Source organism: Elephas maximus, chromosome 1 (genome assembly GCF_024166365.1).
Source record: "Elephas maximus indicus isolate mEleMax1 chromosome 1, mEleMax1 primary haplotype, whole genome shotgun sequence".
In the NCBI taxonomy this organism is placed as follows: domain Eukaryota; kingdom Metazoa; phylum Chordata; class Mammalia; order Proboscidea; family Elephantidae; genus Elephas; species Elephas maximus.
In genome coordinates, this window is record NC_064819.1 from 134,566,853 (window position 1) to 134,581,484 (window position 14,632).

General features: G+C 37.4%; 1 protein-coding gene across 1 annotated transcript in view; it reads right to left on the minus strand.

Annotated features, from left to right (window-relative positions):
• The window catches only part of LOC126070011 (skin secretory protein xP2-like), a 102,237-nt gene that overhangs the window by 7,569 nt on the left and 80,036 nt on the right, over positions 1-14,632 (minus strand). The gene's annotated exons all lie outside the window — the stretch shown is intronic.

Below are 14,632 nucleotides of genomic sequence, written 5' to 3' on the forward strand. Positions count from 1 at the left end.
TGTCTGCCTTGAGAATTGTGCTCTTTTAAGAATTATCTATATGGGATCAAACTGAGAAGAATAACTGGAAAGATTAGATAAGAGTCTTAGGGGGCAGTGCATTTATGTTAATGGGGTGGAACAATTTGGAAAAGGTGGATGAGAATGGTTGCGTGACTTTAAGAATGTAATCAATGTCACTGAATAGTACATGTAGAAACTTACGTTCTGCTGTGTATATTCTCAAAAACAACATAAATTAATAAATCAGTTGGTCATATTTGTGTGTGTCTATTTCTGGGTTTCCTATTCTGTTCTGCTGATCTATGTGCTCTCCTTCTACCAATACCACACTGCCTTGATCACTGTAGTTCTACAATAAGCCCTAATACAGGACAGAGTGACTTCTCCCACTTTATTCTTTGTCTTCAGTACAAATTGCACCTCAACACAAAGAAAACAAAAATCCCCACAACCGGACCAATAAGCAACATCATGATAAACAAGGAAAATATTGAAGTTGTCAAGGATTTCATTTTACCTGGATCTACAATCAACGTCCATGGAAGGAGCAGTCAAGAAATCAAACGACTTATTGTACTGGACAAATCTGCGCAAAAGACCTCTTTAAAGTGTTCAAAAGTAAAGATATCTCTTTGACGACTAAGGTGTGCCTGACCCAAGCCATGGTATTTTCAATCACATCATATGCATGTGAAAGCTGGGCAATGAATCAGGAAGACCAAAGAAGAATTGATGCCTTTGAATTACAGTGTTGGCAAACAATATTGAATATACCATGGACTGCCAGAAGAATGAACAAATCTGTCTTGGAAGAAGTATAGCCAGAAAACTCCTGAGAAGCGGGGATGGTGATACTTCCTCTCACATACTTTAGACATGTTATCAGGAGGGACCAGTCCCTGGAGAAGGACATCATATGTGTTAGCAAAGTACAATGTTAGCAAAAAAGAGGAAGGCCTTCAACAAGATGAATTGACACAGTGGCTGCAACAATGGGCTCAAACATATCTTTGACTGTGAGGATGGTGCAGGACTGGGCAGTGGTTTTGTTCTGTTGTACACAGGGTCGCTATGAGTCGGGACCCACTCCATGGCATGTTACAGTAACACTCTTTGTCAAGACTATTTCAGCTATCCTATGACTTGTGTCCTTCTACATATATATTAGAATATATTTTACAGGCATATCTCCTGTAAAATTGTCCTACATTATTGCATATCCATATAAGCTCAATACAGTGAATGACCAAAGTCAAGATTTTTTAATGAAAGCAGTCATGTTTGGATTTATATCAAATCCCCACTTTCAGCACAAAATACCAAAGGCTTGTTGAAATTAAGTAGGTCTTAGCTTAAACCCAGAGCCTACTGGAAGAACCACACTTTGCATAGCAGAGTAAGTTTCATGCAAACTCTTTTTGCTTGGTGTTATTACCAACAGAAAATGTTGATGTTTTTCAGGTCATCAAGAAAGTCTTCATCCTCTAAAATAAAAAAAAAAGTTTAATATGTATGTAGACTATAGGAAACAAATGTTTGAAAATGGTATCCCAGAATAACTTTGTATACTAATCATCATTGCTAATCTTGGTATGTTTGAGATCTGCCAGATTTCTAATCTTCTAATTCCTAATTAACATGCAGAAAATAACTTTTTAAAAAATTCATTTGTTAAAACATAATACTTTTTTTTTTATATTACATTCTAGAAACAACGGAAGTATAAATATGGAGAACAAAGTAGTTGTCGCCAGGAATTAGGGATGGAGGAGGAAAGGAGGGTGGGTGTGACTCTAAAGAGGAAGATCTTTGAGGTGACGGAATGGTCCATGTTCTAACTGTGGTGGTGGTTACATGAATTTACACATGCAATAAAGTGGCATACACCTACACACACACAGACACACACACACACACACACACACACACACTGTACCAATATCGATTTCTTAGTTTTGATACTGCACTATAGTTTTGTAAAATGTAATCATTGGTGGGAAATGGTGAAAGGAACACAGGACCACTCTATAGGACTTTTGTAACTTCCTGTGAATAGTTACTTCAAAATAAAAAATAAATTAAAAAAAATCCACGATACTTTTTATTCACGGAGTGGATTAGTCCACAGAAGTTCTATCATTTAATAGGTATTTTACAAGGTTAAGCATATATACAGTAATTGCCTCTAATCATTTATGGAATAAGGCAGGATTATAAACAAATAAGATGTAAAATTGTTCAAGAGCTATTAAATGAAAGTTTAGGAATTTTGCTATTAAATGAATAAAGTAAACTTACAGAGATGAAGTGATCAAACCGAGGCAACTTTCAGCAAGTAAAAGAAAAAAAAAAAAAAAAAACCTCCAACTCTTAAAATTTAAACTTGCTAGTTAAGGGATTGAGACCTCCTCTTTGTCTTTCCCATATTACGTGAACACTTACTGCCCCACAAGTCATTCAATAACTCAAACAATGCATAAGGTGGGGCTCCCAGAGCCGTCTATTCTTTCAGGCTTCCGGAGGACAATTCTCAGGAAAGCTTCAGAATCTCAGGTGGAGCTCTTGCTCATTGTCATAGTACTCAGTGCTAAATTGTTTAGCATACTCAGCGGGTGGATGTAGAAATCCCAGCTCTGAATTTATACATGAGAACATGGATAATTGGGCGGTCATATAGAGAAAGTGATATATACATGGATAACAGGATTGCTTTATAGAGCCATAGTGTCTGAGTGACAATTAACCTAAAAAATGGTAACGTCATGTACCAACTTGCACCACGAAAACTCTAAGTGCAGCCAGAAATTTGAGCAACACACAGAATAAATTAGTATTCTTCAGTTAACACTGCTGACAGTCTGCTACCAGAACCTGAATGTCAGAATTAAGGAAGCCAGAAAAATTTCTCAAGAAGCTGGCAGGTCATGATATTAATCTACAGACCAAACACATGCAGCAGTGAATGGCTGAGTTTTTTCTTCTGCACGCTGTTAATCTCGGACTAATCATAGACATCAGAGCGAGCTTTTTGAGCATTTTGATTATCATATATTAAAATGCAAGAACAAGAACTAACTTTGGATTCCTACAGGGCATGCAATACTAAAAGTGAAAAAAAAAAAAACAAAAAAACCCATGACCTGTTGGGTCAGAGAGACCTGGATTTGAGCAACATACCTGGCACCAACAAATTATAGAAGTTTGGGTAAGTTATTTAAGCAAATTATTAAGTTTAGGCAAGGTTATGCTATGGTTTCATCCCTCACTGCTCCTCACCCCCAACCTCAGAAGTTTATCACAACACTTCCTTATGTCCAGTGGAAGTCCCCAGGTTGGCGATTCAAGTCCACCCAGAGGTGTCTCAGAAGACAGGCCTGGTGACCTACTTCTGAAAAATAAGCCACTGAAAACCCTGCGGAACACAGTCCTGTTTGGACACGCATGGGGTTGCCATGAGTCCGAATGACCCCCTGGCAACTGGTTTACATCCAGGCAGTTCAGCACAGGTCAGCTGTCCCCGCAGTCACTCAGGGGTCCAGGGTGACAAAAACTCCATTTTCACATGTGTTTTATCAACGCGGAGGGAATGGAATGCATGAATTGTATATAAGTTTGTAATGCATCCATGGCACTTCTACCCTCATTTCATGGACCAAAGCAAGTCACATGGCCACACCTAATCTCAGAGGATGTGGCAAAGTACAATCTCATGTGCCCAGAAAGAGAGGAGGACTGGAATTTTTTGTAAACAACCCAAGTGATTACCACATTTTCTTAACTCTTTCAACTTCACTTTTCTCCCCTGGAAAAATCTGGACGATAATACCTCATCTAGAGAGTACTTGGGCATATTACTTAATGGCTAGGAGCAGAGTCTCTGGCCCTACCCTGCCTAGATTGGAATCGCAATTCTAAGGTTTGTTAACATCTAATTTCAAATCATTTTCTTAACCTTTATCACCTCAGATTCCCCATCTGTAATATAAGGATGATATCAGTGCCCATTATTTAATGTGAAGATTAAACCAGTTAATATGTAAAAAAATTCAAAACAGTGCCAGGCATATAGTAAGGATACTAAGTATTTTCTCTTGGCCCCTGGTACAGCTTCTGGAACACAGAGAACCCTAGGCGATGCTTGGTGGTTATGGTGATGCTTATTATTACCAGAATAGAAGCCACGCTTACTGCTGCCCACACTGACTTTCTGAACACTTGTGAAGGGAAAAAAGTCCGTAATGTCTAATCAGATTCCACGGAGTGGGCAGGAGTGGATTACATAAAATTTAATAAGGCTCACTGACGCAGACGGTTATCAAAAACACGGCAGATGCAGTCCTCACAGAACTAGAAGCTTCATGAAGGTGGGCACATGTACTTGTTTGCCACTGCAGTCCAATACTGTACCAAGCTGGGCTTATTCTGGAGATGAGTAAATATTTGTGGAGTGGGATGGGAGGGAATGGCTCAGTATAACTGCAGAGACTGTATTGTATCTGTTGTTGTTGTTGGGTGCCATTGAATAGATCTTGACTCACAGCAACCCCATGTGACAGAGTAGAACTGCCCCAGAAGGTTTTCTAGGCTGTAATCTTTATGGGAGCAAATTGCCAGGTCTTCTTCCTGAGGAGCCACTGGATGTGTTCCAACTGCAACCGCCAGCCTTTCATTTAGCAGCCAAACTAACAATGTCTAATCAAAACCTGGCAGGCAGGAAGGAGACAGCGGCTCCGACCTTGGCCTCCTCACATAGTCACATGACAGGACTAGCAGTACTAAAACAAACTATTTTAAAATTCAAAGGTGCTATTAAAAACTTTTTTTTTTTTTTTAAGTATGTCTAAGCTCAGGTGTTCAGTATGGCTGGAAATTCACAGCGTTCTAGTGACTGAACAATATAGAGAAGTCCTGATGTTGTCAGATGCTCTAGTAACAGACATTACCAGACTCCAGAAATAACTGGTTCACCCCATAAAACCTGGAAGCTAAAATAGGAAATATTTTTCTTCCTGAGCCAAAAAGGAAGCACTTTAAGGCCATACTTGGCTTTTTGATAACAACGCTTTTGATGAATTCAGCATTACAGCAGTGGTATCTCTAGGGAGCTGTGGGGAGCACGGACTGTACGGGGTGACGTTCTCAGAGGGGGTGACACCAAAATGACTGTCTATAATTTGTGCACTGTTTCAGCAGAAATTTATCATTTTTTATAAAAATAGCCCTGTAGTTAGTTATAACAACAAAAAAAAATTTGTAAGCCCAGCTTACGTGTATCAATATACCTACAAGGCTAAAACTCTACACTGATCTACTTTCTGAACCTTCTAAATACGCTCTGGTCAGAGCTGCAATTATTACCCAATTACAGTGATGCACTGAATCACATGGTTTTGTCTGCATGCAATACAAGCACATGCTGGTGTTCGCCATTGTTGCCCGTGTCGTTATAGTCGCTGATTTTGTGAAATTCTCTGGTGTTTTAGCTACGATATTGTGGTAATTAGCATTTGTCAACCTATATCAATTTTTTTTGAGAATGAAGTAGTAATTAAAGGAAAAGAAGAAAAATGAAAAAAGGCTTCTGCTCAGTTACTAAAAATGTAACGAATAACATAACTCAATGTAGAAAGATTTTACAAAACAATTTTGTTGTTAGCACTCATATAATCTAAGGAATACTACATTTAAGCAATTTACAACTGTATTTATCACGTATTATTCTATTAAAACTAATAAGAAACTTACATGTATAACAATTATGGATTTTATAACTCTTTGATGCCTAAACAGATAAACCGAAGTTTAAAACATGAAGTGGGGGAAATGCTACATTCTTGATACATGTTTAGAGAAACATTACTAAGAATTCTGTATGGTCTGGTACGGGAGGAGCACCATGGGGTGGCAGTGACACCATGAGTTACTGCACTGGGTGACACTAACCCTGAAATGCCACTGCAACATAGAATGTGGGCAGTCACTCCAAGGTCACAGGATACTTTTCTAGGCAGTGTGGAGGCAATTTCATTCTTTAGTTATGATCATTTTAAAATTATTAGCATACTCATTTATTTCAGACCTTTGGGCTCGCAGATTGTACACTACAGAGATGTGTTAAACTGAAGACTCTACAGTGTGTGTAGTTTAAATTCTCTTATTAAAGATAAATTATCTTTAAGGATGTGTCAGTATATCTTGGTGGGGGAGGGGTGACAGGACAGCACTACTACAATTTTGGATGATTTCTTATTGTGTGGGAAGGTTGCAAACCTTATACGGGTGACATTCCCAGTCACTGTAACAACCAGAAATGCCTGCTCACATTTGCAGATGCGCCCATGGGGTAGCATTATCTCCACATGAAAACCATTAAATGGAGCTTCTTGGCATATGTGACTTGATGTGTGGAGTCAAAGTTTTTTAGTGTTGGCTGAATATAAAAGTATTCTCAAGCTGGTGTTTGAAGCTGAAGCCTTTCTTCTTCTTCTTTTTTTTTTTTCTCTTTTCCTTAGTAATAGGAAATTTAAAAAGACAAATTTAATAACCATGAAACATTTTTATTCAAAGACAAAAATCTAATCACAATAACCATTCTGAAAATTATAAATAAGAATGCATTTCATATCCCCTCCTATGGAATGTATGGCTAATCGCCTCCATGAACAACTGCCTCCTTTGCCATGAGACCAGAAGAACTGGATGGTGCCTGGCTCTCATTACTGAATATTTTGATTAAAGGTTCTGAAAGAATCCTGATCAAAGGGGGGAAAATGCAGAACAGAATTTCAAATTCTCACGGACTCTAGACTTTCTGGAGCCATGGAGGTGGATGAACTCCTGAAACTATTGCCCTGAGATAATCTTTAAACCTTAAACCAAAAATATCCCCTAAGGTTATCTTAAATCTGAGCAATATTTTACCTTAATTTCCAAAAAAGGTCTGGCTTGAGTATTATGCTCTTCTAAGAACTACCTATGTGGGATCAAACTGGCCAGAGCAACTCGAAAGATTAGATAGGAAACTTAGGGGGCAGTGAGTTTATGTTAATAAGGGAGGAACAACTCAGAAAAGGAGGGTGAGAATGGTTGCACAACTCGAAGAATATAACCACTGTCACTAAATTTTACATGCAGAAACTGTTGAATTGGTGTATGTTTTGCTGTGTATATTCTCAACAACAAAATAAATAAAATATAGGAAAAAAATAAGAATGCAAAATTTACAACCTATTAATATTGTTAACTCTTAGGAAAGCTTTAGTTCAAAATCTTAACATGATGGTAGAGAGCTTATCTTTTTCTCACCAATCTTGCATTAACTGGCTATGGAAATACTTAGAGGCATGGCAGATTCAGAAGCCAATAGGGTCTCCTTCAGTCCTCATGTGGCTACTGATAGCCTATGTAACTCTTGGTAAGCAGTTAACCTTTTGATGTCTTGACCTGCTTCATTGTGACACCCATATTTGAAGGATGGTGGCAACACGGCAATAGCTGAGAGCCTTTCAACATTAGCCTCTTTTCTCCTGATCTTTCAGTAATTTGGTTACTTGTTGGAAAATGAGGATTGAATTGGTACAGTGAGATTTAGAGGAGAGTGGTGGTATCCTGTGACATAGGATACTATCTTGGAGAAAAGAAGATGTTGACTTAAAAGTCAATTTGCTACATGAATTTATTGATGGTGAAACCACCTGGGCTAGTTTCAGAGAACATTCCTCAAGATGTTTGCTACTGCTAAGTTTGGAGAGAAAGATGGATGATCTGGGACAAAGTTCCTCTTAGTGACTGTGTGAATGAGATTTCCACCTGTCAGGCAAAATGGCCTTTTTTTTAAAATATTTAATTGTAAAAACAGTTTATTAAAGTATAGCACACAATCAGAAAAGTACACAAATAAATCTCAGGCTGAAGGCTTTTAATTAAGTGACACACCTGTGTAACCAGTACTCAGATGAAGAATCAACCTATTACCAGGACCCCTGGAGCACCATCCTTCATGCCCACTTCCAGTCATTAGTTTCCCGCCTCCTACAGTAACCATATCCTGACTTTTTGATCTTATTATAATATAAATAATCACTTTCCCCCTTTCTGGTTAGTGTTTTTCTTTTGCTGTTTTTAAGAAAAATTTGCCCACTCCAAGGAAATGATGTTTTCCTAGAAGCTTTATTGTTTTACTTTTCACATTCAGATCTACAATCTATCTCACATGGTGTGAGACAGAGGTAAAACATTAACTATTTTCAAATGAGCAGCCCTGGTAGCGCAGTGGTTAGTGCTCGGCTGCTAACTGAAAGGTCAGCGGTTTGAACCCACCAGCTGCTCTGCAGGAGTAAGATGTCGCAGTCTGCTTCCATAAAGATATATAGCCTTAGAAACCTATGGGGCAGTTCTACTCTGTCCTGCAGGGTCACTATGAGTTGGAATTGACTCCACAGCAGTGGGTATTCAATTAACCTAGCACTGTTTACTGAAAGATCATCCTTTCTCCAGTACACTGCAGTTGTCACCTTTATCATTAAAGTGCCCCTATTTTCTACTGTTATGCCAATATCACACTATCATGATTACTACAACTCTATGTCTTGATATGTGAAAGAATACTTTTCCAACTTTGCTCTTCAAGACTGCTTTAGCTATTCTTTGTCCTTTGAGTTATAAAATCAATTTCTGAACACACGCACACCAGCTGAGATTTTAACTGGGACTGCACTGGATTTACATACTGACTTGGGGAGAACTGGCCGTTAAAAACATTGAGTTCTATTCTCCATAGAACAACAACAATAAAAATCAAACCCATTGCCATCGAGTAGATTCTGATTCATAGGGACCCTACTGAACACAGTAGAACTGCTCCCCCCCCACAGGGTTTGAACCTCTGACCTTTTGATTAGAAGCAGAACGCTTAACTACTGCACCACCAGGGTTCCTTTCTGTACTTCATAAACATGGTGTAGTTCTCCATTTATTGAGGTCTTCTTTAATTTCTCTCAATAATATTTACTTTTCAGTATATGGGCCTTACACATCTTTGTTAGATTTATCCTTGGGATATTTGATAGTTTTTAATGCCATTGCAAATGGTATCTTCTAAAAATTTTTTATTTGTATTTCTTGCTGATAAATACAGCTGATTTTTGTATATTGACTACAGAGCATTTCAACGGCAGAGTTAACCAAAAATAACACTTAAAAACCACTGTTGTAGTTGATAACTTTATTTCTGCAGTTTTAAAATGAAGAGGGGAACTACATTTAAATCCAGAGAAATCTAAGCCAGAGTAGTTTTCTAGAAATAGATCACCACTAGGCATAGCAATATTTGTACTATAAAGACTTAGTAAGTTAAACAAATAGGGATATTTATATATTAAAGTATATATTAAACTTTTATTTCTATCGAGCTTTTATAATGATACAATTAGGCTTGCAAAGAATTGCCAATGGAAGCTTATGTTTCTTCAACTACAAATGGATGTTTACATTTAAAAAGTTTGTTTTTTTCATTAGCTAACTACAAATATGGTGTAAAAATAAATCATTCCAATTAGTACCTTGAGAATTACAAACTTGAAAACAGTAAGGTTCAAATTAATAAAAATTACCTGACTACATACAATGATGATTTGGATATATATAACACATCAGTGTATAACATTTTGTATTATGTAACTATGCAGCAACATTGTCTCAGGAAATATATATACATCACAGCGATCTTTCAAGCATGCTTATTAATACTACCTACTTGTTTCACAAAACAGGCTAGTGATAATGAGAATATATCTGGAGGAACAGTGATAATAAAATTATATTAGTTTATATTTAGAGCTTTTTCATTAACAGTGAAACAAATGTTCTAGAATATTTAAATTCATTTGGTTTTGAAAGACGGAAGACGGATATCATTGAATAAGATGTCTTGCACAGATACACAGAATTGATGCTTATATCCTCACATGTTGTATATTTATTTGTAAGCTCCACAAGAACAGTGGTTTTGTTTCTGTCCACTGCTGTATACCCAGTGCCTAGAAATGGCACATGGTAGGTGCTCCATGAATATTTCTTCAGTTATAGAATCAATTGCAGCACATATTTCCATAAGCTTTGAAATACCTACATTCATGACTGAAAGTCAATATCGACTTAGATCTGGGATATCCAAATGTTTCTTCTTTGTATTTAGGTGGAACAATAGTCAGAATAACTAAAAAGCTATGGAAGAACACGTGGGTAATTCTCCTCTTTCCACTTGTGCCGATCTTAGCCTTACCCATCTGATCACTGAGGTTCTGTACCTCCTAGCAGAAAGCAAAATTTCAAACAACTACAATCACCATTTATTTGAGAATAACGTAGAGCATTGTCTAAAGAGGGCTTCCTTAAGCCTGTAGGCATATCTAAAAAGATTAAAGACTCAACCAAGCTGGGCTGGCTCAGCAAGCACTTGAACAGTCTCCAGTACTGCTGCAAAGCCACCTGGTTCAAATACTTCCTTTAAATCAGATGCTAAAATAACCATATTTATACACTTTTTTTCTTAGACTCATAAGAAACAAAAATCATTCCAACTGTCTTAGATTCTTTCTGCACTCAGAAGAGAGGTGAAATTAAAAGTTCCTCTAATACTTTTAAACAGTAGAGTCTTTTAATCTAAATGACTGACATATGCTGATATGCCAAAATGATGCAAGTAATTGTGTCCAGGTTTGCTTAGTAGTCAAAGTAGGCATTAAGTTAATTATTTTAACTTCTTTACATAAGGATATACTTATTATTTAAATATACTTATTATTTAAATATACTATTTAAAAATAAATAGTATTTTAAATATACTATTTGAAAAGATGACTTAACTGATATTGACCAGACAAAAAAAAAAAATGAGAGACTGACTCAAATTAAGGTAAGTCAAACCCGAGATCAGAGGTTTAACAGAACTTTGATTTAAATGATTGACATGGATGAAGAAATGAAAAGTTACGTCTTTCTGGCTAAGGCTGAACCTACAAGTTCATTCTGCAGATTCTGCTCTTGAATCCCTCCCTTTCCTCCTGCAATCCTATCTTTCCTTGACATATGTAACTATATTCCAGCTTTAAATAACAGGCCTTATTCTTACTTTCATCATTACCATTTTTCAAGCACGGGGCTCCAAACTGCCTCTGATCCAGGAATCAAAATGTACCAAGTTCCAGAACACCAGAAATTTTGCTTCAGAAAAACTAAACTCAGTGTCAAAATACTACTCAAGTTAGTGGAGAACCATTTGGCTTACTGTGCAGACATTTAATGTTTTATTGCTTTTATAGACCAGGCTAAGGCAACCCACAAAATGGGGCCTTATACAAGTTACCCGAACTTTGGTCTCTTGGCTATTTGGAAATCTTTATTTTTTATTTAAACTATGTGAGACAGTTTAAAGGTAACTAATCTTACAAATTATTTTACATATCGTAGCATGACTCTGTGGATTTACTTTTTCCCTTTTAGAGTTAGCCTCATAAATAAATACTGGATAAATTATAAGACACATATAAAAATATTCCAAATCCGTTTCTCTTTAGTTGATTTCCAAGGCAGAAAGAGTAAACAGCCTTCTCCCAGCTTTCTTACTTTCCACAGCTGAGAGTGTAGGATGTTTACAATATCTGTCACTTAGTGCTCTCTGATAGGGCTGGCGGTCAGCAACACAAGCCTCAGAAAACCCACTGTCATTTCAAGATACCCTAATGTCTTACAGAAAGGTATACTTGGGATGAAATTATGGCTTTTTTAGGACTGGGGCTGGAAGGGTGGGTGAGGAGGCCACATGATACTGCTTTCCCATCTCCTGCTCAGCTCTTGTTTGCTTTCTGTTCTTCACAGCCTAGGATTTTCCTGTGGTCTCCAGCTCTGACTTTGCATACCTATAGATTCTGTTAACTTCAGATTTTCAGTATTTTATGCTTTTCCCAAAATGGTCTCAGAAGATTCACCCCTGCCTTAGATGGAACACATTTCCTTTCCAAAGGTGGGAAGACCTGAAATCCAGTTTCTAACTCTTTGCTATACAACTTTGTTCCAGCTCACTCCTGCTTACAACTGAGAATAATGCCTGCAGACAGACGACCATCAGTCAGCTTAATTACTAAAAGTGACTTAATTTAATTATGGGTTATGTAGTCATAAATTCAACCAAATCAGCAACAAGTAAATATGTCAGAACACAAGTCATATGTATAAAAAATGGTGTACTGCAAATTTCTAAAATAATGCTGAACTTTAAAAAATCTAATATTTGTATAGAAGTAAATCTGTAATTAGAGGCATACACATAAATGGAGTTAGCTGATTCCTAAAGTTCTTTTCTAAGAATGATTTATTCAAACGCTTCTTGAATTTCATTTGCTAAATTGATTTATCAGGCACAAAATACTCAAGCGAAGAAGGAAGTCATCAATACATCATATCAACCCTGCATAATAAGAGAACACCACACTGTAAACCAAAGTAGCACATAATCTCAAACTGTTCCAGGACCTCATTCACTCACTCATTCAATCAATAAGCTTTCATGACTGCCTAAGGAGCTGATGGCACAGTGGTTAAGCACTCAGCTGCTAACCAACAGATTGGTGGTTCAAACCCACCAGCTCCTCCGTGGGAGAAAGATGTGGCAGTCTGCTTCTGTAAAGATTACAGCCTTGGAAACCCTATTGGGCAGTTCTATTTTGTCCTATTGGGTCACTATGAGTTGGAACTGACTCAATGGCAGTGTTGTTTTTTTTTTTTTTAAATCATATACCAGCAATGTTTCAAATTCTAGGTGATGATAAATGAAAGCTACCATGCCTGTCTTCAATAAAGACACAGGCTCATCGGCCAGACAGCGTTGTTATGACAAGTGCCGTGGTGGGTCAAAAGATGCTTCTGAGTTAGCTGATACCCCGACTGAGTCTTAAAGAATTAATAAAGTAGCTAGGCAGAGGTGGTAGAAATGCAGGCTTGGAAGGGGTGGGTAGGCAAGGGGGTAGTGTAGCCTGAAGAGAAGTTACTGTGTCACAAACAGCTTTTCCTTTAATGACAGAAATGCTTTTTGGCAAGTTAACCTTTCATGAAGGCAGCCTGATTCTTAATTTTTTTTTTTTCTTGTTGGTGATGAATTTCCAAATGGAGAAAAGTACTGGAGAAGTCCATGTAAACAGTTTAAAAATAGACAAGAAAGAAAATTGCTCTAATAATTGGGCCAGACTATTGAATATAATCATTTAAAACTTTAAAATGTTCTAACTGGAAGGAACCACACCCTTACTAAATGCAGTCATTAAAATAATTTTAGCTACATAAAATGATGATTTTAACCATTCAAAGACAAGTCTGAAAAGTTCTTGTAATGTGGAATCTACTCTTTTTGCTTCAGTAGGGCTTCTGATTTAATAAGCATTTTAATCACATAAAACCAATCTCTGATAAACTAGCATTTGGTCACTTTGAATCCTGGGGAAAATATATTTATTTCAAGAGCATATTATATTTGATCCCATTTGGCACATTCTGCATTTAAAAAAATACTTGTATCCATTCTCTGATTTTAAAAAAGTCCCGTAGTGGTACATATCACCTTTCAGGATACATAGTAGCTTTCTTCAACTCTCATTTTTAAAAAATTGTAACATAGCAGCTTTAGAGTAAACGTGAATGACTGCGGAAAAGACAATGACCGTTTATGAAGCTTTAAGTATCTTCTGCACCCAGGACCCTAGGTGGTACAAATGGTTTGCACTTGGCTACTAATAAAGGATGGCAGTTTGGACCAACCCAGCAGTGCCATGGAAGAAAGGCCTGGTAATCTACTTTTGTAAAGGTTACAGCTAAGAAAACCCTTTGGAGCAGTTCTACTCTGTAACACATGGGGATGCCACAAGTCAGAACCAATTCAATGGCAATGGGTTTGATTTTTGGGTTTTCATGCCCTGCCCAGTCCTGGGTATATTACTAGTTCTTAAAATCAGTCTGCAGGTTTCCTACCTTTTAGAGCTGGACGAGGAAGTGGGAATCATTCCCGGGTGAGGATGGCTGCTTGCATCGTACTCTATTGGCATATCTCCACAAGGTACTTTGCTATCTGCTCTCTTCCACTGCCTAGGTCAAACGCTTGCCATTTCACCTTCTATTCTGCTTTCATCTCTCCCACTGTGTGAGATGAATGTTTAACAGGGAATCATCACCCCTCACCCTTAGGTGAAAACAAATCTAAACCTCCTATTATTTAAACAATAATGAAATTCCCAGAGAACAAGGTATCGGAAAATCACAATGAAAATGCAACAATATACACTGTATTTTAAGTTTACTTCATTCATTACACAAGGGTTCAGCTCTGGGCTGCTAACCAAAAGGTGAGCAGTTTAAACCCACCAGCTGCTCCGTGGGGAAAAAGACCTGGTGATCTGTTCCCATAAAGACTGCAACCTAGGAAACTCTATGGGGCAGTTCTACTCTGTCCTATATGATCGTTATAAGTCAGAACTGACTTGATGGCACACAACAATACAGTAACTTTAAAGGTTCTTACTCTAGTTTGTTTTTATTTACCCAGAATCCTAAAGGAAAAAAATGCCAGTATAGAATGCCTCAC